General features: G+C 42.9%; 1 protein-coding gene across 4 annotated transcripts in view; it reads left to right on the top strand.

Moving 5' to 3' along the window:
• Positions 1-20,650, top strand: part of PTPRG (protein tyrosine phosphatase receptor type G) — a 680,787-nt gene that overhangs the window by 76,943 nt on the left and 583,194 nt on the right. The gene's annotated exons all lie outside the window — the stretch shown is intronic.

Here is a 20,650-nt window from a genome sequence, read left to right as displayed (position 1 = left end):
TGTTGTTTGAGGTTGCTTATGTGAGCTTTTTCTTGTTTTGTGACGTGAGCCTGTATTGCGATGAATTTCCCTCTTAGGACTGCTTTTGCTGCATCCCAAAAGGTTTGGTATGACGTGTTCTCATTTTCATTTGTTTCCAGATAATATTTGATTTCTTCTTTAATTTCTTCAATAATCCATTGTTTGTTCAGTAGTGTGTTGTTTAGTCTCCACATTTTTGCACCTTTCTCTGCTTTATTCTTGTAGTTGATTTCTAGTTTCATAGCATTGTGATCAGAAAAGATGCTTGATATTATTTCAACTCTCTTGTATTTATTGATGCTTGCTTTGTTTCCCAGAATATGGTCTATTCTTGAGAATGTTCCGTGCGCACTTGAGAAGAATGTGTAACCTGCTGTTTTTGGATGAAGTGTTCTATATATATCTCTTAAGTCCATCTGGTCTAATTTTTCATTTAATTCTGTAATTTCCTTGTTGATTTTATGTCTGGATGTTCTATCCATTGGTGTTAATGGGGTGTTGAGGTCCCCTACTATTATAGTATTGTTGTTGATGTCTTCTTTTAGTTCTGTTAAGAGTTGCTTTACAAATTTTGGTGCTCCTGTGTTGGGTGCGTATATATTTACAAGTGTTATGTCTTCTTGGTGGAGAGTCCCTTTTATCATTATATACTGTCCCTCTTTGTCTTTCTTTACCTGTTTTACTTTGAAGTCTACTTTGTCTGATATTAGTATAGCGACACCTGCTTTCTTTTGTTCATTATTACCTTGGAGTATTGTCTTCCATCCCTTCACTCTGAGTCTGTGTTTGTCTTTGGGGCTGAGGTGTGTTTCCTGGAGGCAGCATATTGTTGGATCTTGTTCTTTGATCCATCCTGCCACTCTGTGTCTTTTGATTGGAGAGTTGAATCCATTTACATTTAGAGTGATTATTGAAATGTGGAGGCCTACCACTGCCATTTTATGTCTTGTTTTCCGGTTCTCTTCAATTTCCTTTGTTTCTTGTCCCATGGTTTAGTCTGTTCTGATGTAGAGCTGCTACTCTCTGTTGTTGTCCTTCTACTTATCTCCTTTTCTCTTGGTTTTGTAGTCCCTTTCCTTTTTTTGATTTTTCAGGAATGAGGGTTTTCCTGAGCATTTCTTGAAGAGGAGGTTTGGTGGCAATGAACTCCCTTAATGTTTGTTTATCTGGGAGTTTTTATTTCTCCATCGTATTTGAAGGATATTTTCGCTGGGTAGAGAATTCTCGGCTGCAGGTTTTTGTCCTTCAGATTTTTGAATATATCATTCCACTCTCTTCTAGCCTGTAAAGTTTCTGCTGAGAAGTCTGCTGAAAGCCTGATGGGGGTTCCTTTGTAGGTTAATTTCTTCTGCCTGGCTGTCCTTAGTATTCTCTCCTTGTCGTTGACTTTTGCTAGCTTCACTACTATATGTCTTGGGGTTGGTATACTTGCATTGATAAAGTTTGGAGATCTATTGGCTTCTGTCACATGAAGTTTCATCTCCCTCCCCAGGTTTGGGAAGTTCTCAGCCATTATTTCTTTGAATAGGCTTTCTGCCCCCTTCTCCCTCTCTTCTCCCTCTGGTATACCTATAATCCTTAGGTTGCATCTCCTAAGTGCGTCAGATAATTCTTGGAGAGTTTCTTCATTTCTTTTTAGTCTTAGCTCTCTCTCCTCCTCTGCCTGCAGCATTTCTATATTTCTATCTTCCAAATTGCTAATTCTTTCCTCCATATTATTGGCCCTACTGTTCAGTGCATCTAGATTTTTCTTAATCTCCTCTGTTGTGTTCTTCATTTCCAGTATTTCTGTTTGGTTCTTCTTTATAGTATCGAACACTTTTGTGACAAAGCTCCTGAACTCGTTGAGTTGTCTGTCTGAATTCTCTTTTAACTCATTGAGTTTTTTAATGATGGCTGTTTTGAAGTCATCATCATTTAGGTTGTATATTTCATTGTCTTTGGGATTGTTTTCTGTGTGTTTGTCATTTTCCTTCTGTTCTGGAGATTTAATATATTTTTTCATATTGCTTGATGGTGTAGACTTGTGCCTCCGCATAGAGATAGAGTTTAGTTACTGCTTCCACTTGTTTCTACTGGTGTGGTGGGGGGACAGCTGTTTATACTGCTCCAACCAGGAACCCTATCAGCTGCTGCTAACTGGGCCTGGACCCCTCCACACAGTCACAGTGATCCTATGGGTTCCCTCTTCAGCTGTGGAGGCCGTCACAGGGGGGCTTCAGGCTGCTGGTGCCTACTGTTGCAGACCACCTAGATGTGATCCCTCCTTAGGTTTTGCAGCAGTTTTATGGGCTTTCCCAGCGGCCAGGGGCAGGATCACTTATATTTGCAGCTCTGTCACTGTTGGCACCCACAAAATCTCGCTTGTCCACTATGGGTCACAGCAGAGCTATGGGCATTTTCTACAGTCTGTGGTTAGCTCCCCTAGCTATGCTACTTTTGTCCCAAGGTCTTCCAGCCTTCCAGTTGCTAGCTGGGTGCTCTCTACTAGTGCTGTGCAGAGGCTATCGCTGAGGCTTCTGTGAGACTGTAGAGTTTCCCCCCTGGGTCACAGCGCCAGGTCGCTGGAACTCCAGCCAGCCCCAGTCCTCTTGCCTAGGATCTCGGGGAGCCCATTGGCCTAATTGAGTTCAGTGGCAGCTGGTCGGCTGCTGCCCTGCCTGGCATTCTCCTCTTTGGGACCCTCCCGGCGTTGTGGATGCTGGGCAGGGCCTCTCTGCTAATGGCAGGCAAAGACCCTGCCTGCTGCCCAGACGGGACTTCATAGTTTCTCCCCCAGGCTGCGCAGCCGGCCACTGGAGCTCCATCCAGCCCTGGACCTCTCCCAGGGGATCTCCGGCAGTCTGGAGGCTCTCCTGGGCGAGAGCCCAGTCAGCGGAACTTGCCGCGGCTGCTGTAGGGCTGGCGTGCCATTTGGGAGAGCCCCCAGGCGTTGTGGAGGCTGGGCAGGGCCTCTCCGATAATGGCAGGGAAAGACTCTGCCTGCGGCCAGGCCTGAACTCCAGAGTTTCTCCCCTGGGCCGCATAGCCAGCCGCTGGAGCTCCACTCAGCCCCGGACCTCTCCGAGGAGATCTCCGGTTATCTCGAGCCTCTCCCGGGCCAGAGCCCGGTCAGCGGAACTTGCCGCGGCTGCTGTCGGGCTGGCGTGCCGTTTGGGAGAGCCCCCAGGAATTGTGGAGGCTGGGCGGGGCCTCTCCGATAATGGCAGGCAAAGTCCCTGCCTGCCGCAGGGACAGGACTTCAGAGTTTCTCCCCCAGGCCGTGTTGCCAGCCGCTGGAGCTCCACCCAGCCCCAGACCTCTCCCAGGAGATCTTCGGTAGTCCAGATCCCCTCCGGGCGAAAGCCTGGTCAGAGGAGCTGGCGGCGGCAGCTGGCGGGCTGGCGCGCCACTTGGGTTTCTCTCCGGGGGGGCCCCCAGGCGTTGTTGATGCTGGGCGGGACCTCTCCGCTTATGGCGGGTGGGGGTTTTCCCCACCGCCTCCGGTGTGTAACTCTGGAGCTTCCCTCTGGGCTCAGGTGTAATTGCGGGGGGCTTAGGTAGGGCTCTGTTCACCTGTTTCCTCCGTCGCTCTTCTGGTGTTTGCTCCCTCCTGCCCTTGGCGTGTGGTGATGTTCTGGGGGCGGCCACAGGGAGAAAGCCGCCCGCAGGCTCCAGGCTGCTCAGGGGTCGGGGTTGGAGAGTTTTCACCGATCTCCACCTCCTCCCGGAGGGAAGTCCCTCCGCCTTCCGATGCATAGCAGTGTGGGTCTCTCCGACGTCTTGAGATGCTATATAGATATCCTTTGTCAAGCGATGAATGTCCAATTAGTTGTAGATTGGAAGGGGGAGAGACAAAGAAGTCTGCTTACGCCGCCATCTTGGATCTTCCCCTACTTTAAAATTTTTTAAGGAGTGATGATAATTTTATTGATTAAAAAAAAAGAGCCCCTATTTTTAAAATACTGGTGGGTGAGATGATATAATTGAGACTGATTTCAAATAATATGCAAGGACGGAATGTGGGTGAGTGTCGTGGAACAAGGTTGGTCCTGGGTTCATAACCCATGAGGCTAAGCAATGTGTCTCTATGGTGGTGGGGCTACTCTTTGTCTTAGCATTTGTTGGAAATTTTCCAGAATGAGAAATAAAAAAGGGAGATATGGTAAAGTATCTCCAGAAAAACTTTTTCTGATATAAAAGCCATATGTGTTCATTGTAATAAATACAGATAAAATAAATCTGTCTTTGAGTCAGTGACTTAGAATGCCTTGGTGTATTTGTGTGTGTATACATGTCTTAGATTTTTTTGTTTGGATGAAATGAATACTATTGTACTCTTGTAATCTACCCTTTTCATGAAATGGTTTATTTTGTGTGTTGTCCTTGGCCATTAAATTCCCTTCTAAAACCTTTAGGATCGACTGTTGAGAAATGTTTGATTTAATGCCTTTATGGTGGTTTTATTGAACTGTTTCTTTATTGTTGTTAAATAAATGGTGCTTACAATTTTGGATATTATAATGAGCGCTGTGATGAAAATCCTTTTAACTAAATCTCAACACATATCCTTCTTTCCTTAAATGAATTCCTTGGAAATGCTAAGGCAGTATTCAGCCCTGGTGTTTCAGATAGCTTTTGCTTATGTGCTTTGCTTATGAAATGTCAAAATTAATTTCTTTTTTCTATCAGAATAGTAAGCTTCTTGAAGCCAGGCCCCATATTTTCAATATCCTTTGTGTTTCATAAACTTGTCTAGATGTCCACAGTTGTTCATACAACTGCCTGTGGTTCCTTGATCTTCAAAAGACAGTATTCTTATTGGAGCTTGGCAAGGAAGATGCCATCTTTATGACTTAGGTGTGGCTGTTTAGCGTCTGTAAGATAAAATGAATATTCAACATTTTCATCAAGCTAAAAGCAATGAGTCCCACCCTATGCTCTGATGGTTATTAGTCTGAAGGTAAAATTTCCTTTGTAAGCGTGGAGCTCAGTTGAAAATGAAATGCAAGGAGATGACTCTGCAGTCTCAAAAAGAACTTAATACTGCCGTCACCAGTAAAACGCTTTGGATTGAGTGGCTGGGGTGCGGCTCGCTGCTTAGGGTTGTTTAAAGACCTTGTAGAAATAGTTTGTGATCAAGGGGCGGATTATGCCCATCCCTTGACTGTATCCTGTTTTTCTCCTTTCCTCACCCTGGCGATGAGAGATTGGACCATCCTTGAAGGGATGGACATGAAATTGGTTTCTGTTTCCAAATTCCACGTGAGAGCCCGTCCCTTTCTCATCTCTGGATAAGGGAACTTTAGTAACTACAGAGTGAGATGTTTGGCGTTGGAGGTGGATAGGTAGGGGGTGTCAGGAGAGGTCTTTTTGTGCCTATAGGTAACAAATATGAGTCTCATTAAAAAAATGTGGAACAGTATGATAACGAGATGAGGTAGCTCATAGAAATTCACAGTGTTGATGATGAAAACAAGACTCCCATCCAGGCCCTCTGTGATGGCAGCCAAGTGAACGTAAGTGCTCAGGACCCCTCCTTAGCCTTGTGTAAATCCAGTGATGTGGAGTTTTGTGCAAGGCCTTCGAGGAAAGTGGTTAACTCTAGCTTAGTGGTTAAAAACAAAGGCTGTAGTGTAGACAGAACTGAGTTTGAGTCCTAGCTGTGCCACACATAGTTTTATGGTCTCTGGCATATTACATGAACTTGTGCCTTAGTTTCCCCATTTGTAAAATGGTGGGCCATCATTTGACCTACCTCATAGGTGGCTGTGAGGAGTAAACAAAATAATAAATGAAGTTATATATATGTTTACAGTGACAAGAGCAGGGCCTGGCAGGTAATAATGGCTTTACAAATAATAATTATTGATACGCTAGCTTTCTTTAGAAGCGTTTTAAGCCATCTCATCTTGCACAGTGATTGCATGTAGTAGTCAGCAAATGCTTGTTACATAGTCAATTTGACTGTATATTGTTAATAGTTAAGTTTAACTCTTCCAGATCAACTGGGATACCCTTTTTTTCTGACTTGACTATTTACACTCTGAAGAAAGGAACAGATTAGGCCTCCAACTTTTTTCCGCTTCAGGCTCTGCAGAATCAAATCTGCTATGTATACAGCACCTACCCTAACAGAGACGATCACAATCACATTTAAATTACACTGTGCACCTACAGGGTTTCAGCAGATGTGTGAATTTTAAGTTATTAATAACTAATTGGGTGCTAATTACGTGCCCTGGAGTTCTTGGAGCTGATAAAGAGGTGTCACCTACTGTGTCAGGCCTCTCTTCAGCTCGGGAAAATCAGCTTTGGCGGATGTGCTGAAGTTAACTTCTGAGCGTTAGGTTTCGAACATCATCTCCCACAAACCTTGGTTTTATTTTTTGTGCATGGTGAACGCTTCCTATGAAATTGATGTGACTTCCCTTAAGGGGAAATTCCCTGTACTGTTTGCAAACGGGGGGTCGCCAATATGTGAGCATAATTTTCCATCACTGAGGAGAGAGAAGAACTAAGTGAACCAAGTGTAATCCTAGGGAAGAACTAAAAGCTGCTGATGGGAATTCAAGAGCAAATTCTAAAGCCCAGTGGGTTTTGGTGTATTTTGGAAGATGACTGTTTTTGAAGAGCTTTGAGCTTGGATATTGCAAGATTTACCTTCAATGCTAAGGATAGATGTCTCATGTTTGCTTCCTCATACCCTGCCCCTTGCCCCCAAATCAGTTATTCCACTTCCACTGCAATTGGTAATAGTTTGGATTTCATTAACTGGAAGAAATCTTTTGAGTTAGAAATCTTGGATGCAAGACAGCATGCCAGGAATATGGTCCATGATTTCTAAGATTTCTGGAACTGTATAAAATTTAAAAAGATGTTTTGAATGAGATAATCTTTGAAAATATCACCTTCTCCCTCTTTTATCTCTCGTTACTTGAAAGCTTTAGATTGCTAGAACTTTTTGCCTCCTCTGAACAGGCAAGATACTCATTTGTCTTAAAGTCAATCCAATGAGAGAAGGTGTAGCTTTATGGTTACAGAACCCGTTTGCTGCTAGGAAGTTGTTAGAATGTTAGGGCTGCCTGGTTTGCTTTGTCTTTTAAAATTGGCTTCATAAATGCACACAATTAAAAAGGCTCCTGAGCTTGGATATTGTCTTTTCTTTGACCAAACTAAAGCATTTTAAAACATCAAAGCATTTCCAGACCAGGGATAAAAATATAGTACAGTCGTGAGCTACATAACAATGTTTCCGTCAACGATGGACCTCATACATGACGGTGGTCCCATAAGATGAGTACCAGATAGCCTACGAGTGTAGCAGGCTACACCGTCTAGGTTTGTGTAAGTCACTCTATGATGCTTGCACAACGACAGAATCACCTAATGATGCATTTCTCAGAACGTACCCCTGTTGTTGTGTCTGACTGTTTAAAAGATATAATGGAAAACTGAAAATGCAAGTAAACAATAGAAGCCCAGGCTTAGCAAATCTTGACAACGATTAACACTGCGTATTGGTCAAGTTGGAAGAAAACCTAGTGTTTGGGTTGAACCACAGAAAATAAAAACTACCCGGTTGGGTTGTGGTTGATGGCTTTGTCCACACTCCAGATACCCCTTCCATACTGTGTTCTTGGCTGCCGGCTGTCTGAAACCCATTTCTGGGTTTGGGGCTTGCCTGCTTTATGAGTCCTGGTGGAGGCAGAGTCTGTCTGATCTTCTTGTTTGCAGCCTCCCTTGCCGCGAGTGTTGGAGAGTGTAACCTGGACTCCACCAGTCACATACATCTGCCCCAGACTTTGGATCTGTGGCTAGTTTTGTAAAGACACAGGGACAGAGGAAAAGCCATTTTGGCAGTGACCACAACACCTTGTTGATAAGGACAGCAGTGTCATTTTAGGGACCTCAGTTGCCTTAACTGGCCTGGTTCCTGAGCTTGGTTATCTAGCCCAGGGGCTGGTAAATTTTTTCTGTAAAGGGCCCGATAGTAACTATTTCAGGCTTTGTGGGACACAGTCTTTGTTGAAACTACTCAACTCTGCTCTTGTAGTGTGCAAGCAGCCTTGGACAATATGTGGATTTGGCTGTAGTTTGCCGATCCACGATCTAGCCTACCCAGTGATCCTGGGAGCTGAGCTACCTACTTCTTCCAATAAATTCTTTTTCTTAGATCAGGCAGAGTATGTTTATTTTGCTTGCCTCCAGGTTACTCATTCCTACTTTCAGACTCCTTAGTCCTAATTTACTGTGTGTGGGGGCTGTAAAACCCCACCTGCTTTATAAAGACACAAATAGGGGCTTCTCCTATCTCCAAAGAGATGGCAGCTCTTTTGGTGTAAAATCTGGCTTATTCCTGATTGTCTGCAGTGGGTCATTTAATTCTTAATTGAATATATCCTCTTTGTTCACAACCTCTTCCGGAGTTACACATCCAGAAATACTTCCACTTTTCCACTTGACACTGTTTTCCCCCCAGGGGTCCTGTGTACTCCATACTCAGATTCCTCCAGTGGTCCTGTTGACTTAAACAGACAGCCAGTTACTTCACCAGCAAAAATGCTTTTTTTGGGGGATCAGCAAAGCATTGCAATTCAGGCTCTGCAACCATAGCCAGCCATGGAGCAAGGGGAAGAGAAACTCTTTATAGAGGGGAAGAGGAGGTTGGGAGGGCTATTGTGAACAGAGTTCAGGTGTGTAGCTTTTCATTGGCTGAGTTGTGACAGTCTCTCATTGGCTGAGCTTCTTGCCAGTCAAGAAGAGGAAGTTTTTCTTCTTCCTCTTGGGCTCAGCTATTCAGGTAGTGCGCGGGAGCTCCCTGTTGTGGCCTCCTAACTCCTTTTTAATGAGATTTTTATTTATTAATTTCCATAGTACATTCTGTATAATTGTAGTATGATATCAAAACCTGGAAATTGACTTTGTCACACTCACAGACTTCATTCAGTTTTCACCAGTTTTACACGCACTCAGTTGTGTATGTGGTATGTATGCGCACGTGTGTGCACGTGTGTAGAATTCTGTGCATTTTTGTCATATGGATAGATTTATGTAACCGTCACCACAGTTCAGATACAGGACTGTTCCATCACCACAAAGATCACATATGCTACCCCATTATAGCCACAGCGAGGCTATCCCTAACCCCTATCCCTAATCCATTGTCATTTCAAGAAGGTCATATGAATGGAACCACACAGTATGTAACCTTTTGGGGTTGGCTTTCTTCACTCAGCCTCATTCCCCTGACCCATCCAGTTGTTGGTTCGATTTTTTGCTGAGTAGTATTTGGTGGTATGGATGTAGCTTGGTTTGTTTAGCTTTTCATCTGTTGAAGGACATCTGGCTTTTCCAGTCTTGGGCTGTTACAAGTACAGCTGCTACGAACGTTCGCATACAGGTTTTTGAGTGAACCTATGTTTTCATTTCAATAGCGTTATTTCTCTAGAGAGGGAACCTAAGTCACAGGGGGTGTAATTTAACTTGTTCAAGTTCATCCAGGTCATTAAGAGGCAGATCCAGCCATTCAAACTCTGTCTTTGGCGCTGGCGCTGTTAACGGCGTTGCTGGGCTGCCTTTCTTTAGAACACCCCTGGATGTTTGATGCACTCCGTGCCCTGAGATGTTGCCTTATAAAGTGTCCCGATTCTGATCATGGCCTTTTTGGAGGCTCATTACAGCCTGCCCACCTGCTGACACTCCCTTGCACCCATCCATGAATCCTCCACTGCTTTGGATTTTATTTGCCTTCCTGCTTTTGACAAGCCCAAGACTTTCCACAACTGCATGATGAATGCAAGGGCTTAATGTTCAGCTAAACCGATCGTGTTGCCTCGTCACCTGAGAATATTCTCACCGTGGAAGTGGTAAAGGAAACTGCTGTAGCTTGTAGTGAATTATCCTGGGGATGAAGCCTTTCTGAGATTAAAGTAATCCCAACACACTCTTGTGGCTGTAGGTCTGTTACCCTGGCAATCCTTGTTTTAGATTCAAGCTTCATAACTGAATCTTAGGTGGACTCAATGGTACCTAACCACTAAGGAGTCCCTGGCATCCCCGAGGAACCCATCCTTTCCTTCCTTGAGTGCCTTCCAGTGTTCCAGGCACAGTCCTAGGCTCCAAGGATCCAGATAGAAGACATTTAGCTTGCCCCTATCAGGGGACACGTGTTTACCACAGAAGGGAGAATGAAAACTGGGTGGCAAAAGAGAATATCCTGGGAGAGAATGAAATACCCCCAACTTCTTGTGATGTATGAGAAACTTTCTTCTGGAATACACGTTTTGAAATACCTAAATTCTTCTGTCCTGAGACAAGAAGCATTTCATTTTGTACTAGCAGCTAAATGCAGGGTGTTTGATTGGGGTGACCCCAGGCTAGTGTACCAAGGGAATGCCTGCACCTCCTAGGCTTTCTGCTGCAGAACCCACATTCCTGACTCACTCATTTGGCCGCCATCTGGAATACACTTCTTCCAAAGAGAGGGGGTGGAAGATGTTCTGTTAGGTCCTGCTCCCCTGTGTTGGAAGAATAATGGCATACCGCTTGAATGTTTCCATGTGCTCCTTGTGCATTTTAAACTCCAAGTAAGAAGAGTCATGGTGACTGAGGACGGTTGGGTAGTGAATCTCCACTTTCAAGATTCTGATCTTTGCTGAAACAGTTATTTATTTCCGTGAAAAATAAAGGATAGGCTTTTCCTTGAACTGCCTCACCAAGCCCACAAGCTAAGAAATGTATGCAGGTTTAATGTAGCGTAGGGATGTTAAGGAGCTCTCATATGTGAGGTTACTACCAGGGTTAAAAATCCTCGTGGTGGGCTGGCTGGTGGCGCAGTGGTTAAGTTCATGCGTTCCGCTTCTCTGCAGCCCAGGGTTCGCCGGTTCGGGTCCCAGGTGCGGACATGGTGCCGCTTCGCATGTGGTAGGTGTCCCACATATAAAGTAGAGGAAGATGGGCATGGATGTTAGCTCAGGGCCAGTCTTCCTCAAAAAAAAAAAAAAAAGAAAATCCACGTGGCAATATTGGGCTGAATCAGAATAACAGCTAGGCTTTATTCTAAGTGTAGGATGAGGATCTTTATTTGTATCTACCTCTTAGAAGTAGATTGTCCTCTTTTATAGGTAAGCAAACTGACACTTAATTTTTTGCTGAAATTCGTATGGCTGGTGACAGGGCTTGTAATTGGTGGAGCCTGGGTTTCGGGTTTGGACGCTGCTTTGTTGTCCCTAAGTCTGTTCTTTCAGCCAGCGTGCTGTGTCCTGGCTTGTCAAAAGCAGACTAGAAAGAACACCTGTTACAAATCTTAGCCTGAAGGTCCTAATAAAGATAGCAGTGGGTTTTACTACTAAACTTAATAAGGGTGGTTTTTCTCCATTTCTCTTTGTCCTTAATTCTCCCCTCTTTTCTTCCCAAAAGGAAAAATAAAACCTGTAAGCACCAGGGGTTACAATGCCCGGTAATTTTCGTTTTCCCTGGAGAAATGCAGTGCTGCATAGTGAAAGTGTGAAAGCTGCTGTCGAGAAATGATCTTTTGATGCAGACGAGTTTCAAAACTGAATCAAGGAAGCCAAGGGTGGGGGGCTCCATAGAGTGTAATCCTTAAAACGATGAATGCCAGCAGAGTATTACGGAATTGGCCATTGCCACGTCCCCGGGAACATCAGTGGGAATGTGTAATACAAGATTTTTGTGGGATGAGACTCAATGTTTGAAGAGCAGAGTGGAGAATTCTGCACAAAACTGCTGAGAAGCAGCCAAAAAAGAGCTCATGAATGATTGAGCCGTGGCCAGGAGAAAAGAAATTTGGCGCGTGACTTTACAGGATGCAATAGTTATCCAGCTATCGGATGTGTCTGTGGTTTTCACGAGGAAGACCCTGGGACCCCAGGGTGATGACTGAGTGAGGAAGAAGTTTTCTGTTTCCAGCCCATGTGTTTCCAGTGTTCTTTTCTGTGGAATAAATATTTCCGAGTACTAGTGTGAACATTTAATCAAATTAAATAAACATTTCCTCCTCAAATGCACAGTCAAGTTTTACTTTAAAGTTTATTAACGTGATCATTTTCAACTGCTTTGTGTTGTTTTAACTCTTGATTTGCAAATGAGCGTCTTTGTCAGATGTTTGCCTTTGAAAGGGCCATTCACCACTACTTGGCTTTATTGCTTGCTTTTCTTGTCTACTTTATGTTGTAAACTAATTTTAACTACCAATAAAAGTTTTAGGAATCCTATTTACATCTGAACAATGATTCAGCAACTTGAACCTATATTTTTTGCTCTGGAATTGTCTAGTAAAAAGTTTATAGATTCCGCTGACTCTAATGGCTCAGATAAATTATACATTTATCTGTGTGTGTGTTTATATTTCTTTCCTCACTGCCTACACTTTTAGAACCCTATTCATCAACCTCATTTACACGGGTGTATTTGGACACTCTTTTTTTTTTAAAGGAAAGACATAATTTCTATATGCTACCAGATGGATGTATTGGCTATAAGATAAAAATCCCCAAATACTTAGCAGACCATCTGTTGTCTTGGTAGGGTTTAGTTGATTGAGTTCTTGCCTACTGATTTCTAATCTTAGCAGAAATAACATTAGCCCCTTTGAATTTCTACTTAAAAAATAAGTTGTTTATATTTTGTCCCGTTGTTAATAATCTTGTTTTAGAACTTCACAAAAACTATTGGTGATAGATGGTAGGAGTCATTTATGCATGTGCTCGCGCAGGTGCCAGTTCATGGATGGTAGGATGTCCTGAGCAGGCCTGATGAGGCTGGAGGACTAAGGTAGTTCACGGGACACAGCTTTCTCCAGGAGGGTGGTAACTGGTCCATTTGAGAGTTAACCTTCCCTGAATTCACTGGCGTTGAGCTTGAAGGTAAGCAGTTTTCATGCACCAATATGTTATAAGTTTTTGGGTGTGTGCATTGTACTTAGCGGGTCACCTCTTAATACTGCGGCTCTTGTGTATCTTGGACAATGTTAAAAGCTTCATTTACATTGTTCCGTGTAAGTCATACAAGAATTAAATAAACAGCACCGTAATCCTCATTTTGCAGATGCAGAGTGTGTTAGCCATTGCCAGAGCTGATCTTCAAGTCTATGTCTGTTTGACTCTGCAGTTGGCATTTCCTCCACGGTACAGCTCCACGTTCCCTGATGGACAGGACACTCGCTCAGCCCCTGCTCTGTGCCATGGACAGTGTTAGGGTTAGGTATCCTTAAAGCAGCCAAGTGATCCCCGTCTCTGTCCTTATGGAAACTTTCTCCTCTGGTAACAAAACATTTTAAATAATACTAAGTTTTCTTCTCTTATTTCTATTTAGGATATGACTTTGGGCTTTCTACAGTATAGGATTTTCATCCTAATACTCTAAAATGAGGTTTCTCAACCCCAGCACTATTGGCGTTTGGGGGCCAGATAATTCTTTGCTGTGGGGGGCTGTCCTGTACATTGTAGGATGTTTAGCAGCATCTCTGGCCTCTACCCAGTAGATGCATCTAGCACCCCGCTCATTTGGGACAGTAAAAGTATCTTGAGACATTGCCAAATGTCCCCTTGGGGACAAATTTCCCCAGTTTTGAGAACCTCACTTCTAAATTAACTGCCAGCTCTTTGTCACTGGGTAAAGGGTCAGAGCCTGTTTAGACAGCTGCGGAATTGCCCTGTCAAAGGATGGGAGATTTACAACGCAACCACCAGATGTCACAGAGGTAGAAATTATGTCAGCCAACAAATTTGTATTCATGGTAGAACAACTTTATAAGTACATGTAAGATAGAGGAAAGGCAATTTTTAAAAAGTACTTATAAGCCGAAAAAGGAAGAACATTTAAAAAATCATCTCACCATCTAGAGATAAGTATGACTTCACATTTTGCTCTATATCTTTGTTTTTTTTTTCTGTACATATTACATATAGGAAAGATGCGCTATACATACAGGGATGGGAAATACAAACTGTCCATGATGTTTTGCCTTCTACTTGTCACTTTATTTTGTGAACACTTTCCATTTTTTTTTAAGTCCCCTTTTCAGCATGGTTCATAATGGGCAGTCATCTCCTCTGCTGCTGCTCATCGTTTTTAACAGCCGTAATAGTAATCCTCAATTAATGGACCCATGTCTATTTTTCTATTATTTTGATGTTGGACATTTAATTTTTTTTCTGTTCCAATTAATGCTTTGATTTATTCCCCAAATCTTTATTCATCATGTACCATGTGCCAGGCACTCCTGTTTCAGGTACCCAGGATACAACAGTGAACAAAACAGATTCCTGCTCTCATGGATCTTGCAGTCTAGCTACATACTTGTAGCTAAGTCATTGTTTATATCTTTCCTTTTTTTTTTTATCGGGATTCGTTGTGCCCTGCTGTTTTCTTGTGGGTGTTGTCTCCCACTCCTCCAATTTTCTTTGCTCATCGGAGCAACCTCTTCCCAGTGTAAGGGCCCTGGCTCTATGAAAGGAAAGCTCTAGAATCTGTTGCCTGTGAAATTAGAATTAACCTTGGCTCAGAATGCTCCCAGTTTTCTAGTGAAATCAGCATGAGCCAGAATCTAGTAGAAACAGCATGTGTGTGCTTTATTAACTAGGGGAACTGTCAAGGAACACGTAAAGCTAATTAAGGAATTTAATCTTTTACACAGAGAGTTGACTGAATGGGTTCTTTCTTGTCCTGTTTTTCATGGATGGCCTCATGGGAAACCCAGTGCAGCATGGGATAGGTATAAAGCAGGTATGAAATGGCATGCCTTTCCTGAGTCGTTGACCTTGGCAAATTACTTAATCTCTTTGGACGTCAGTTTACTTTTGTGCCTCAGAGTTGCTGTGAGAAGGGGACCAGATGTGTGAGCAGCATTTTTGGCACAGGGTCTGGGAAGTGGTGGTCACTCAAGAGAATGGAGGCTGTTCTCGTTCCCACTCCACCTTTAGACGATCTTTTGAATCACTGTGTGACTGCCTATCGTATGGCAGATACTTGACGTGCATTCTCCAGTTTTCGGGGTATACCTAGGAGATAGATGTAGGAGCTCTGTCAGGTTTTGCTTTATATACTTTGGGGCTCGGTTGTTAGATGACTATGCGGTTATAATCTTTCTGGTCTATTGACCATTCAATCCTGGGTTCTTGCACATGGCCCAGGGCTTGCATGGTTTGAACTTCCTACTGGTAACAAAGGAGATTCATCCATACTTTCTTATCAGTGTGCCGAGATGGGGGGCAGAAGGGACCTTGGTCACTTACTGAGTCATCGTGCAGGTGGAATTGGTTAAGTCTCTCAATCCTGTGCCAGTTCCTTCCAGAGTTGCGCGTGCGTACAGTGCTGCCTCTTGATGGGAAATAGATATTATCTCTCCCTCCCCTATTTCTCCTTATTTCATCGCTGATTATTGTCTTCCTAGCATTCAACCACATGTGCAAGTTGCATTTTTCCCTTATTTGTTGACCTGTTCATGATCTTACATTACCCTGCAGGTTAAGGTAATATTGACAGGAACTGGATCAGTTTTGTTCATTTGTATATAATATGGTCCTAGAACAGTGCTGGGTACACAGTAGATGCTTAAAAATGTGGACTGAACGAATGTTATCATGGAAACATCGTAGTCAAGAAGGAATGTCAGTTACACTTGGTTGTTTTTCTTGAAGGTGTATTCAGGGTGATATGTGCTAATGTATGGTTGTATAGCTTGGCTGTTTCATCTTAGGTGTTGATATCATTTATTTCATGAAAGGGTTTCCTTTCTTTTGAGTATGTGTTTCCTGAGCATCCCTCACGTGATGCAAAAGATGAGGTGACATACAGGTGGCCTTAGTCTCAGGGATTATGAAATACTTCTACAATCCCAATTTACATGTGAGTAGTTAAGAGCTGAGGGTTCCACAAAGTAGGAAATAAGTGAGAATGCATTCTAAGGGAAGTGGTGGGTGGGTTTCCAGAGGAAATCTTGATACTGATGCCAATCGTTCCCCTTTGACGACCTTATTTTAAAAATTCGCTTTTGGGGATTTCTTCTTCGAGTGGATTCTTGGTTCAGACTCTTAACAGTTCATTTCCCTGATTGCGTTTGATAGAGCTATTGGAATTTAGAATTTATAGGATTTTGGAACGTTAATTTTACTTTCCAGGAGATAGGTTGGCTGGGTTGTGTCCAACATTCTTGCGTATTGAAGACATTTTCCTTAGTTTCTTGATCTTTGCTTTCTGGTTTCACAGCTTTTAATTTGTTTTCAATTCTTTGCTGTTGTAAAGAATCTTTTTATTTATTCGTCAGATATTATTTACAACCTGCTATATGCCAGGCACCCAGGCTAGCACAGTGGACGAAATAGACCTCTGCCCTCATAGAATGTACATTCTAGTACATGCTCACAGCTAAATCATTGTATATATCTTTGATTTGTTTTCTTGGGATTCACTGTGCCCTAGTGTTTCTTGCATGTGCTGTCCCTAACCCTTCCAATTTTCTTAGCTCAAAATGAAATCAGTTGATTAAAATTGAAATGAATACAGGAGGCTTTAAAGCAGTTACAACGAGCATTCGGATTTTCCTTCTCCGAGTGCCCTTACCTGCCTGTGGAGGGTGCGGTGCAGTCCTCTTTGTCCCTGAGTTGATCGATAGTAGGCATCCGTGGGGAAGATGCTTATGCTTTGCTTGTTGAAAAGTGGGCTGCTGAGCAGCTGGGGTCCCCTTGGCCTGACCTTGCTGCTGCTGGTGACGTGAGTGTGTGCTTACACAGTGGTTACTGTGCCTTCCTGGGCACACACTGGGTACTCACTCTGTGGACGGACAGCTCCACGAAGAAGATGTTTGGGAAATAAAAGAGCTCCAGGCCCTGGGATGGGATGGAAAGAAGACCTAACTCGGGCTGCAGAGGCTGCCAGGATAGGAATGTTCTAGCCTGGACCAAGCAGGTACTAATGCCTTTGTATTTGGGGCTGGTCACATTACAGCTGGACATCATGAATCCAGATGTCCCTAACAAGAGGGTATCCCAGGAGAGTGACCAGGTGAGCTCTCAGGAGCAGGCACAGGGTTAGAAGAGGTGGCGTGCCATCCTGATCAAGAGCTTGGATTGGCCCTATAGCCAGGGGGCTATGGGTTCAAATACTAGCTCTTCCATTAACTATTTTGTATGACTTTGGCAAAGTTGTCTGACAGTTTGAGTTCATTTCTTCATCTCTAAAATAGGGTCAAATACTTAGCCACCTCTTCCCCCTATTGCACCAGCATCACACATGTGCTTTCAAATTTTTTTTTCTTTCTGTCACTTATACCTGAGATAAGTGTTTGTCTTGTTTATTTCCCGAGCTAGGATACTAATTCTTTGAGAGTCAGGGATTTGATTCTTTTTTTTTTTTTTTTGCTGCTCTGTCCTAGCACCCAGCACCTAATAGATAAAATATTTGCAGAAGGGAAGAATGAGTTTGCTAGAGGCTTGTGGTCATTATCTTGTGCTTCCTGGCCCATGTTTCTTTGCTGCGGCCAGGAAAAGATCATCTCCAAGTAAGAACTCAGGATATGCCTGTGTTTTAGACACCATGGATTGTGTCCACCATGCCCTTGGCACTTAACTCCTGAGTCTGTTTTCAGACCAAGAGTGTAACACTTGTTCCCGTGGCTTGCTTTGGAGCATGTCTGTGGGAATTGTTGCTGACAGCAGCCTTCCCAGGAGCATGAGCTCCACTGTGTTTCTCCCCTGCCCCTGCCCTGTTCTCTGTTCCCTGTTCTTTGACAGTGCCCGAGGCCTGGCAGGGGCACCAGGGGCTCCTGCAGCCTGAGAGACTTGCTGATCCCTGCATTTAAGGGTCATCAGCCGTGGCCTGATGAACATCAAAGACAGGATGCTGGTTGTTTTATTTTTTTTTTAGCTCCACAGCTGTCAGTTTGATTAGATGTTCTCAGGACTTCATATAGGCATATAAAATGTATGTTTTCTTTCATCGACAAAGGCTATGATTGTGCAAGTCCAAACAGTATCCGCTCAGCTGAGTATTTTCTAGTTCAATTTTCGGTAGCTTTTGACCAACTGCATTCTGCTTCATTGGAGAGGAAGATGATTTGATGGCACTGTGTATGCTTCTTAAAGTGAAAAATCCTTTGCTGATAGTTTCTCCAGGCAGTAGAAGGTAGCAGGAAAGAGAGTCAGAAAATAGGGGGTCTGAGTTCTGATTTTGAGCATTCACTACCCGAAATTGCTTGGGCAGGTATACATTTTCTTTTTTTTAGGTCTCTAGTGTGTTAAGTTTCTACTCTGTCCAAAGAGTGGATTAGATTCAATGTGGTGTTGTCAGTAGATTTAAGGTAGAGACTGCTTAGATCGCTATGTTGAGAAGGATTCTGAAGTCATGTCTGGGCCTGGTGGGAAGGTATTGTGATTGACTTGCTGTTATTTTTGATAACCTATTTATCTAAACCAAATGATACTAGTTTTTTATTCCTGGTTGTAATGTAGAGTTTCCTTTAAACATAATTTTATTTAATTGGAAGAACTGGGTTGATGGTAAAAATAAGACTAGGTTAGTGTACAGAGGTCATGTGGAGATGGCAGAAGCCATGACCATAGTATGAAAGAGAATGAAATTCTGGAAACATTAAGTCGATGAACATTAACCTGCCTAACAGGACTGTTTTGAGGATTTTAATGCAGTTGGAAGCACGTCATGATTTCTAAAGGCAGGGCAGAGGAATTACGTTGTTGTTAAGTTTCTTTTTTGACCAGGAGGTAGATCTGAGAGAGGCCTTAGCATTGGATGTGAGTAGTGGTGTAGAATAGTGATCGGAGCGTGGACCCTGAAGCTGGGTTGCGTAATGTTTACATAACTGGTGAGAGGTGAAGTTGTTTAACTTCCCTGAGCCTCAGTTTCCTCTTCATTGAAATAGGGGTCATCGTCATACCTACCTCATGGTGTTGATATGGGGATTAAAGGGGTCGATGCAGAGGATGCTTCTAGAGCAGCGACTGTCTCAGTACAACGCAGTATCCACGTGATGACAGTAATGATGATTATCAGACATAGGAAACCTTAAACAATTCAATAAGCAGGTTGAGACATTTTTCTCCTCGTTTTAGAAGAGGTGACTGGCCTTACAGATTGCTGAGACTACTCTGAAGTCTGACGTCTTATTATTTTTATGAAAATTTGCCGTTTTTTTTTTTAAAAGGAGAAGTTATTTTTGGGTGGAGGAGTAGCAGATCTTGACTCTGGTGACTATGTTATTTCTCCCTTAGTTTCTCTATGCTCTTTCTTATGCTTGTGTATATTTTATTTCTCTGGCTGCCCAAGGCAGTTTGGAATATGTAAGCATTTATGCAAGTGAATATTCCTTAGAATTATGGCATCTTTGGTGAATGATTCTTTCTAGGCTGAGACGTTTTATTGTGCTGTAAATATCAGGAACACTAGAAATTAAAGAATAAGTTTATTTCATTTTGTTTATAAATCCTACCCTCTTTATTTTGCAGTAGATAAAGGACTTTATTTGTAAATCATCTAGCTTTTTCCCTCTTTCTATAGAGTGATTAAAGTGTAGATATCCATTTGTGCATAGATGTTAACACTTGTATAAAGAATGCAGCCCCTAGACACATAAAAAGCCAACACCTATGAGATAGTTTTGAAATGTGGTTGTGGAAAAGAAAGTAATGATTTTGGTTTAGGAACATTGGTCTGTCAAAAAAATCAATTTCTTAACAGTTTCTTTTCGAATATTGATAATTTAAATTTTAATAAGTACTAGGTCTAATGCCTCATCAAGTATGATTTTCTTTCCTTACGATCATACACGCTTTGGTATAGGTGACCTATTAACTAGATCTGGTGAGCAGACCAACCAATAGAAACCAACTCTAAACATGCCTTCTAGGTCTAGATTTATGGTTAATAAACCTGAGTTCTTTTGAAGATCCAATTTCATCTTCTCATCTTAGAGGGGTTTGTAAGATCATCTTCTCATCTTAGAGGGGGTTGTAAGGTAACAGTCATCTCAAAATATGTCCACAGATTCTTTGATACTCCTTCTTTTCTGGAGCTGAAGATTCTTCTCCCATAGTGTGGGCTGGACTTAGTGACTTACTTCTACTGAAAAGAATAAGGTAGAAGTGATAATGACTTTTAGAGACTAGGTCTCTGAACAGACTCACTCTCCTGGATCATTTGCTCTGGGAAACCACCTGCCATGTTGTGAGGACACTCAAGCAGCCCTGTGGAGAGGCCCACATGGTGAGTAACTGAGGACTTCAACTGCAAGCCATGTGAGTGGGCTTGGAGGTGCCTCCTCCATCCCAAGTCAGATACTCTACAGCCCAGCTGACACCTTGACTGGAACCTCATGAGATCCTGAGCTAGAACCACTCAACTAAACTGCTCTGGGATCTCTGACCCATAGAAACTGTAAGATAGTACATGTTCGATATTAGAAGCCACTATTTCGTGGGATAGTTTGTTACACAGTAATAGATAACTAATACAAATTAATGGTGATGGCCAGATAGATAGGAGTAGTCAGTCATCACTGAATCCATAAGCAGATTCCTCTCCTTGACATACATCCTTTGAATGGGAACCAACAATGGTGGGGACCCTGGGAAAGGTCTTTCTAGGAGAAGAGAGGGGAAGGTTTTGGGGTCAGATC

The sequence above is a fragment of the Equus asinus genome, chromosome 21 (genome assembly GCF_041296235.1).
Source record: "Equus asinus isolate D_3611 breed Donkey chromosome 21, EquAss-T2T_v2, whole genome shotgun sequence".
Taxonomy (NCBI): Eukaryota; Metazoa; Chordata; class Mammalia; order Perissodactyla; family Equidae; genus Equus; species Equus asinus.
This window is presented reverse-complemented; position numbering and strand designations above follow the sequence as displayed.